Source organism: Coptis chinensis, chromosome 1 (genome assembly GCF_015680905.1).
Source record: "Coptis chinensis isolate HL-2020 chromosome 1, ASM1568090v1, whole genome shotgun sequence".
NCBI lineage: Eukaryota > Viridiplantae > Streptophyta > Magnoliopsida > Ranunculales > Ranunculaceae > Coptis > Coptis chinensis.
The window spans coordinates 78,045,101-78,054,492 of record NC_141456.1 but is presented as its reverse complement, the minus strand read 5'-3'; the positions used below and the strand labels follow the sequence as shown (position 1 = coordinate 78,054,492).

The window sequence follows — 9,392 nt, the reverse complement described above, 5'->3', positions numbered from 1 at the left end:
AAGTTGACGATAATTAGTGAGAATACAATCAGTAGTAACACTTCAATTTAGGATTCGTAGGTTTATATTTACGCCCCGCATCAAGTCCAAGATCAATCCAACCTAGAGCATGGTTCTCCCAACTATGAATTTAGGATCTCTACTACTTAACCCCTTAAAATGTATTTGGTACTCAAGAGCACCCAGTGTGGAAAGCATAGCAGTCTCCAGACACTGTAGATACACTCAAGAAACGTTTGTAGTATTTCTTGTGGAGAAGTCTTTACTACCCCTAGTTATGAGAAGGACATGCTAGCGTTTACTGGATGTAGCCACAATCATACTTCAGCTGAGGCTCAGGAGCTTCGGCATATGAGGTACAGTGTCAAGCATTGGAAGGAAAAAGGACATTGACAAAGCAGGAGAGATTTTCTACGGTATGGTGCCCAATAACTCCTAGAGAGACAGCACTGTTTCTTAAAGCTATGGGATATCCTTCATCAGCAACTATATACATAGTTTCCGGGGAGATTTATGGTCATGACACAACAAGAGCTCTTCGTGCAGAGTACCCAAATGTCTATGGCGCAAATACTAAATCCGACAAAAACAACACCCATGGTTTTACATGAAAAATCATCAGCAACACCGACATGATATTACATCACGACATGTATATGGCTTTAATTTGAACTCAAGCTCCTGAGCTGTTGGCAAAGGTTCAACATTGTATATGCTACTTCGAGCTTAACAGAAGTGGTAAACATTTTTACAGATACCTTTACTGAATGGATAGCCTTTCCGGAATCCCTCTGTATTTCAAGGAAAAGAAAATTATAAAGCAGCTCAAGTAATGAAACCCAACCTTGTATCTAGGACGACTAAGGTATGTTATTGATAATGTGTATAACCATATGCATCACCAAATTGCCCACGACTCACAAGAAACATATTCTATAATAATATTGCTTTGCACTATCACTCTGGATGACTCGCAGTAGAAATGACTGGTGGAACTACTCCAATGCTTAAGATGTTCAGGTTTCTTTCTCTGCAATATTAATCAGTAACTGATTCATGTGATCCTTAGTGTTTACTTTCAACATAATGCACCAATTTTTATTGAAGTACAAACACTTAGACAATTGGCAGGCTTGCCATCCCTACCGGCCTCAAGGCACTACTTCGTAGTTCTTGAAACACATTAATTTTGCATCTAAACCCCACCAACAGTTTTTAAGTAGACCGTGAATAGGACATATACTCACCATCGAAGCAGAATTTAGGATATCGCAGCGGCTCAATGGGATGAGATTCGGCATACTCCCAATTCCCAGTCAAGTAAACAGGAAAGAATTCCCAACCTTTGTCTGAATGAGGGAGATTCAATACAAAGGGTTTCTTACCATTACGAGTACAAAAGTAGTGGTAACCAACCCCCCTGGCCTTGGTAGTCCGTTTAAGGTAGAAGTTGGTGGAAAGATCATGAACGTTAATTTGGTCGTGATGTGTGCTGTTATAGTAATTGGACGCATACAAGACCCTCCAGAAGTTTCCAGTTGTTTGACACGGAGCTATACGGTAATGATTAAAAACTTCACGATCCAAGTTGGTGAGCGGAACTCGAAGACCAGCCGCAATTTGACCGATAGATGCTACCAGCGCACCCTCTTTGGGTTCGGCCAAGTGGGGAAAGAGACCCAAATCGGGAACTAGCTCAACCCCAACATCAGTTGGGATGCCATATGCAAGTCTAACGGCCTCAAGGTCGGGAAGCCGAGAGAGAGTAGCCAAGTTCAAAGCGGCGGCAGCGCGGTCTTCAGAAGATTGGTCAGAAGAAGTGGAGGTTATCTCCATAGAAGTTTTAGAAGACATTGGAGCAGAGAGTAAGAAAATTATGGAGATAGAGAGGAAGCAAGTGGCATACCGGAACTTGCGGAGCGCCGGAGACAAAGTGGAGAGATAGTCTAAAATAAAATGAGTAACTAAAGCAAGCAAAAGAATTGGTAAAAGAAAAGAGTAAAGAGAAGAGAAAGTAAAACTCACCTGGAAATGGGTCAGAACTGGAATGAGGAGGGGGAAGACATCCTTTGGGAAAGAGTGGAAGGAAATTAAGGGAGTGAAGAGAGGAGACAGGGATAGAGAGAGGAGAGTTTAAAAGGGAGTTTGACCAAAGAAAGAATAGGGTTCAAAACCCTGGAGGGACAAGGGTTTAACCAACGGAAACAAAGACATGATACGTGTCAGGCATTGGCTCGGATATCTATGGGAGGATACTTAGGGGTCAAAATATCGGATGTTGTTGATTTCAAATTAAACAGTGGTAAAATAGGTGATTCTATACGCCAAAATGACATGATTTTATACACTAGTAGTAATATTACTGGACTGGTGCGCACCGCGCTGAATACTCTGCATTTCCAATAACGACTGGGGAATCGTCCATAATTCCATTGACGGCTGATTCCGCTATGGTGCAAGGGCTTACCTAAAAAGATATCAGGGGTACTGTATGTAGGGATTAAAGTCCACTAATTTTCGTTGAAATACTTCTTCATTGCTTTGCGAGGTGGTTTTCTTAGAAAGGATGATCATTTAGCAGTTCTTTTAGAAAACATAAATGATAAGCTCATGTCCTCTGAACAAAAATCATAAAGTCGATCGAGAGGAATAAAATCAAGCGTAGATTCCTCTGCACCACATCTATTCTTACAGAGGACGCGTTCTTGGCACCGCGGACTTACAGTCCGCGACCCCAAGAGGGGGCAACTGTTACGGTCTAGTCTGAACCCAATAGGCTTCATAGGTCCAGAGGACCTGATGGGCTTTGTAGGTCTGGAGAAATGAATGGGCTATTAAGACGAAGCCCAAAGAGGAGGAGTACGCAAAAACCATAGAGTGCGGAGGATCGAGTATAGCGGTGGATCTGTACGGACTACATAGTAGAGGACACGTGGGAGTAGGAGAACGGATGGATGAAAGCAAGATCAAGGGTTAAATGTAGAATGCGGAGGACCGAGTATAAGAGAGAAGGAAAAACCTAATAGAGAGGGAGGAAAAAACGAAGTGAAGAAATTAGGTCATAACAGTTTTAGTTATTTCAATTATATTCTTCTTTACTTTATGTCTCTACTTTATTGTTTAGTTAAATTCAATCCGATGACACAAGGCTAAACCTCCATTAGAGGGGGTTTATGAAGCCATGTGAGGATGATTAGTAATTAGTTATTTATTATTTTGCAATAGAGTTTCAAGTCCTTCGTTATGAATTTCTCTAGAGATATAACTCATAACGAAGGGCTAGATATTAGAAACCTCATCAAAGAGATTTGTGAGGGTGCTAATCTCTTATACTAGTTAAACAATGACTATAGAGATGTAGGTTGTTTACTAAGGATCAAAGAAAAGCGATTCGATGACTAAACTAATAGCAATCGAATCGCATGGTGGATTAACCTTCTCTAATACCTTTTATCGTTAATCAAATCACTGTTTTCATATCTTAAATCTATTGTTTTGACATTATTACTCTCTCAATAGTGAATTAGTTTAGTTTAATCTAGATAAGTATTCTAGTACGTGCAAGCAAGAGTGGATCGAACACGACTACTCCTCTTTATCACATGATTTAGAGAGTATTCAATTTACTGTTTTCCATCTCAATGTACTGTTCAAACATCATTATTCTACTGCTATCAATTCTAATTTAACTCTCTTATCAAATGGCACCACTGCCGGGGATTGTTCTTATTATATTCTTCTTTTCAAAATTATCTTCTTACTCAACTAATAATTAAATCGAAATAATTACTTGTCTTTTTACAACACAAATAAACAAAAGATTGAATAGATACGGTAATAGCAAGCTTCAATTAATGACTACTATTTCAAATCACCAAGTATGCGTCACATAAACGGTGAAAGAAAATCGTTAACACTAATCATGAGTTCAAAAGAAGACTGTATTCATTAAAACCAAATAAAGGAACATCAAAACTTTAATTCTCTAGCATTCACATTGATCCAGAGCTTCATCTAAGCCCTAGATAGAGTTTAGTTACACATGATGATATGAAAAACGAAAAGAATATAAAGAAAATTCATTGACAAAATCGTAACCTTGTTGTGACAATCTTCTTCTCCAATTCGTCTACCCCTACCACTCTAACTTTTGCTCCAAAAGACACCCCCCTTCAAACTCTCGATCTCTCTTAGTTTATATATGGTTTGGTTTAGGGCGTGCCAAAGAGTTTCATTCGAATTAGAAGTTTCTAATTCGGTCTTCTTAAGCAAAAAAATATGGGATTCGATCGGTATTGAAAAGATTATATTGGGTATCGGGTCTTTCCTTTGTTTCTGTGCATAATGTGAATAAAGGGAGTGCACCCTTCAATCAACGCATATATAATGGGGGGCGTGCATCCTCACACTTTGACTGTAAAACCCCAAACTTTCATAACAGCTTTAGATCGTCTTCAGCATGCTATTTGCAAACTTGTATCAAGTACAAATCAAGCCATGATCATTTTGAAATCCCCTTCAAGTCTAAGTCTCAGCCCGTTTCGTCACATTTATGTCGATTTCTATAAAACCAATAAAACAAACTAATTAAAAGAAAATATATCAATTAACTAGACAACTTAATATAAGTGTAGACATAAATGTATAACATTTATGTGCTTATCACCTATGGGTGATGTTTTTGACAACATCACTACATATGCATCTTCCTGATTTTGACCTTAATATTCAAACCTCAGAGGTCGCCACCCCTAACAAGCCACATAATGTCTTGGCGGAAGCCTACTATTGTAAGATTATTACAGGACTTGCAGGGGGTGGCTCAAGCCATTTGAGGGTCCTAAGTGAAGTTCAAAAAACACCCTTCTACCATCAATTACACTCACTTTTTGCAGGAGAAATTAAAAGTTAATTGTTGTAGAAGTGTGGGAAACGAGGGGTTTGCTTGAGAATGCAATTGCATTTTCTTGTGTTCAATTCAATTAATATTGTTTTTTCAAATATTATTGTATAAGTTTTTAACTATTATAAATATAATTAAAAAATAATAAAAATAAAAAATGAAATCCAAACTAGTGTGGGTTAGGGGGACCCTTTGGACTGTTAGGGCCCTAAGCAGCTGCCTATTTTGCTATAGGGTTGAGCTAGCCCTGAGGACTTGAGAGGGAATTTGACTTGGTAGATCATCATAAAGTTATAATTAGTTGCCTACAGTCTGGACATGCCAAGGACTTTCTCCTTGCTATTCATATGGATGGTCTTGAATTGGACAATGTATCACCTGTTGGGTATCGAGCTATCCTTCATTATTGCCTCATGATCCCTTTGTATACCGATGGTGATTGATGTCTTGTGTGTATGAAGAGTTGCCTTGACGTTTTTGGATATCATGCAACAAAATGCAAGCACTTCTCGGGTTTAAATACTGACATGACCATGTAAACGATATTTTGTATGATGTGGTCTGGTGTGCAGGTATACAAGTGAAGAAGGATGCTCCTATCAACTTCCTCACTAATTATGTTAATCAACACTTCGCCCTGCAGATATCTTGATATATAATTGGTCTGATGGAAAGCAACACGTGTAGAGTTTTTGGAGTAGGGCAAGCAACTATTAGCGCAGCTACAACTAGCACTACTACAGAAATACACATTAGCCACGGTTAGTCAAATGGCATATACCACTGTTTCTCTAATAAGGGTGGCTAGTAGTCACTTACCACAGTACATATGGTTTTTCTAATTTCGGTACAAGCCAAATACCACTGGTCTCGTAAAACGGTGGGATATAATTGTCTTATACCACGGTACTACCAATATCGACTAATTTCGATTTTTGATATTCATATACCCTACTGTTTCTAAGAAAAGGTGGCAAATGTTTTGCAAAAAATAGCCCTACCGTGGATAAAGTAGTCATCATGCAATAGTAGCCACTTTTCTCTTAAGAAATTATTATCGAAAAAAAAAAAACTTTAGGAATTTGAGATTGGGCAACCTTTGCTAAGAATTTCCTGGCCTTGAATCGATAGGGACCAACAAAGTTCTCTAAATTTGTCCGAGATACATCTCCCTCTCTTCCTTAATCTACTTGCATCGCTATGGGTTGCACCATCCTTAATCATCTTGGATCGAGACTTTTCGAGGTTCGAGGTAATTAGTAATTTTATGTTCAATATCAAATCCCATTCAATTTATTGGGGTTTTGTTCTTAGTATTTTTTTTTTCTCAAGGTTTTGTTCTCTCAAATTAAAATCATTCAAAGGCATTAGGGTTGATCTGTTGTTCATTTGGGTTTGAATTTTTTGATTTTGCTCTTTTTAATCCCGAAAAAGATCATTCTTTTCTAATTTTTTAATTCCCGCGTTTTGTTTTTGGTTCTTTCAAGCTCCAGGTCAGTTTTTATAATTCTTGTTTTGTTTTGCTTGCATGCAGATGATATTTGTGAAAGATGTATGGAAAGAGTACACTGGCTGGCCATTGAATGACATGGAGAGCCAATACAAGTTCATGGTGAAACATGTTCAGCTTTGGAAGGTTGCATTTCATAACACTTCACCTCGTTGGATTCATTGTGCCTATCTTGCTGCACTAGCTGCCTTTTACGCTAAGTATGTCCTCTTCTCATTGATGCAAAATTCTACAACTTCATATTGTCTTTAAATGGATTGACATGAAAGACAATTAAGTTTCAATTTTGGGTACCAGTTCACTCAACCATCTGAACTGTAAAGGTTCTACCTCACACTTTGATTATTGACCTTGCTTTAGTTGCTAGAAAGACTGCAGAAGTTTAACGTCAATCTATTTGAATCTTAATTGTGTTTTCAAGTATGCTCTTTTCTCATTTTTAACATTTTGTTATTGTGCAACTGAAGAGAGTTGGAGGCCGGTCTGATGGAGTACAAGCCAGACATTATCATTAGTGTTCATCCTCTCATGCAACATATTCCTTTGTGGGTGCTCAAGTGGCGGGGCCTTCAAGAAAACCAGTCTTTGTTACAGTCATTACATACCTTAATACCGCCACCGCATTATGGTTGGTTATATTAATTTCAAGTTTCATTTTTCATTTGTCCCCTTTATTTTTTTTGGTGGAGTCGGTCAATAAAGAAACATTTCTATCCAGGTTCAACACCGGTGTGACGAGATGTTATTGCCCCCTCGAGGAGGTAGCCAAGAGGGCTTTATTAGATGGCCTAGAGTCTTCTCGGTTCGAGTATTTGGCTTGCCCATCAGGCCTTCTTTTTGTTTGCAATAATCTCGAAGGTTGGTTTTGACAAGAATGTATTAGTATATAACCCGGTTTCTTATAACTAACAACAAAGAATGTATTCCAACCCAATTTTATCGAACAGGATCAGTTAAGAGACGAGCTAGAGATGGATCCAAAACTTCCTGCAGTTCTGCTAATGGGAGGCAATGAAGGGATGGGTCCTGTTAAGAAAACTGCCAAGACTCTAGGAGATACACTATTCGATGAATCGATGGGGCATCCAATTGGCCAAGTCGTGGTTATATGTGGCCGTAATAAAAGCTTACCGTCTATTCTGATCGCCTTGTACATGCTACAGTGGTGAAGCATTTATGACAATTAATTTCTCACTCTTTTTTTTTTTTTTTTTTTTTTTTTTTTGACACAGGAAATGAAGATTAAAGAACTGGAGACCAACCATTTTGTCCTTGTACATGGAGGAGGCTTTGGTGCTTGGTGTTGGTACAAAACCATAACACATTTAGAGGAAGGAGGATTCAAAGTTGATGCTATAGACTTAACTGGTTTAGGAGTTCATTCGTGTGATACAAATAACATTACTAGTCTTACTGAATATGTAAAGCCACTCACTAATTTCCTCGAAAAGCTTGGAGAGGGCAAAAAGGTTCATTCTGATTTTTCTTAATTAATTCTTTAAATTATTAATATTATTGGTTTTTTACTTCTCTGTGACTCGTATATACTTTCAAGAAACCCGCTATTTAATTTGTATTTCTAGTCTTAATTCACTAGCGAATATTTTAGATCCTCTCTTTCACATTATTATGAAAATTGAAAACTTATGATGTTATCAGCAAGGCAGTACATGTATTGAACCCCCCTTCTATTTAGGTTTGGACTCTGCTTTCTTTCCCCTTAACTTACACATTTTATTTCCACAAGAACAACTAAAATCAACTTGAAACTAGCTCTAGGAATACATGTATATACACAGAATCTTAGCATTTGTTTATTGTTGCAGGTGAATGCTCAACAAGGGATGACAGTTCTTGCACAAATTGAATGACCAGATTATTAGCATAATCAATTAGATTACTATTTTAATTTGTACAAGCTGGAACACATAGATTTGGAAGGTTATTTTCTTATTGTACTTGAAATAATTTGAAATATTAGTTTACAATGGTATTTCATGCTTGGTAGATGTCAATTAATTATTTTTTTTCTAGTTAGTTGCCCTATGTTTTACTTTTAAGTTGAATGTAGAATGTTCAAAATTGAACAAGATGGAAAATGGGCTCAAAATCTATTTTGCAGGTTGTTTGTTAATCAGGTGGTGTTTTGATTATTGAATTAAATGAGGTTTAATTTCATTTATTTTTAAAAAAAAACATATACTATATACCACGGTTTTGCAAGAACAATGGTATAAGAAGACTAATATAAGCCACAGTTTGCATAAGAAATATCACATCATATATATTATTAACCACGGTTTTTGAAAATATAATACCACGGTTTGTTCTTAAACCGTGGTAAATAAGGGGCACTTAATACCACGGTTTTGCTAGAAGTATTTGCCACCCCAGCTGATACCACGGTTTAGAAACAGTGGTTAAAGGGTTTTTACCACTGTATATAACAGTGGTTAATGAGCTTTTATGTAGTAGTGTAGGGCTGGAAATGGTGCGAGTTTTGACCCGAATCTGACCCGATCCAAACCCATTTCCACAGGTTTGGACCTCAATAATGAGTATAAATTAGGAAATGGTTCGGATATATATGGATTATCCATTTTAAATTCGGGTTCGAATATGGTTTTACTCTAATCGGTTCGGATCCTCCTAGATCCGAATCCAAACTGTGAAGTTTTGTTTAGTATATTTTACAAATAAATATATTATGGTTTTAATCCAATCGGTTCGGATCTCTATTGAGGCTGCACTCATTTTGTTAATTAATGTAAACGAGACATTTGAGCTAGCATTTAAAATTATGACTATTGCTAAGAAATAAGAATTCATGTGTTTTGCTTTTACACTTATCTTGTTATAGGGTGATTGAGAATTTATGGTTTGTAATTCGGGTCGGGTCGGATCCGATACCATTTTAAAAAATGGTTCGAACATGCATGGTATGACATTTTGGATCCATTTGGGTATGGATTCGGATTT

At 37.4% G+C, this 9,392-nt stretch overlaps 1 pseudogene across 1 annotated transcript; it reads left to right on the top strand.

Annotated features, from left to right (window-relative positions):
* The first annotated feature begins 5,457 nt into the window (after positions 1–5,457).
* On the top strand, positions 5,458–8,568 carry LOC147525280 (putative monogalactosyldiacylglycerol synthase 3, chloroplastic; annotated as a pseudogene). The gene is made up of 5 exons (XR_015205464.1): positions 5,458–5,475; positions 6,438–6,613; positions 6,881–7,041; positions 7,132–7,271; positions 7,361–8,568. The product of XR_015205464.1 is annotated as a putative monogalactosyldiacylglycerol synthase 3, chloroplastic (transcript).
* The last annotated feature ends 824 nt before the right edge of the window (positions 8,569–9,392 follow it).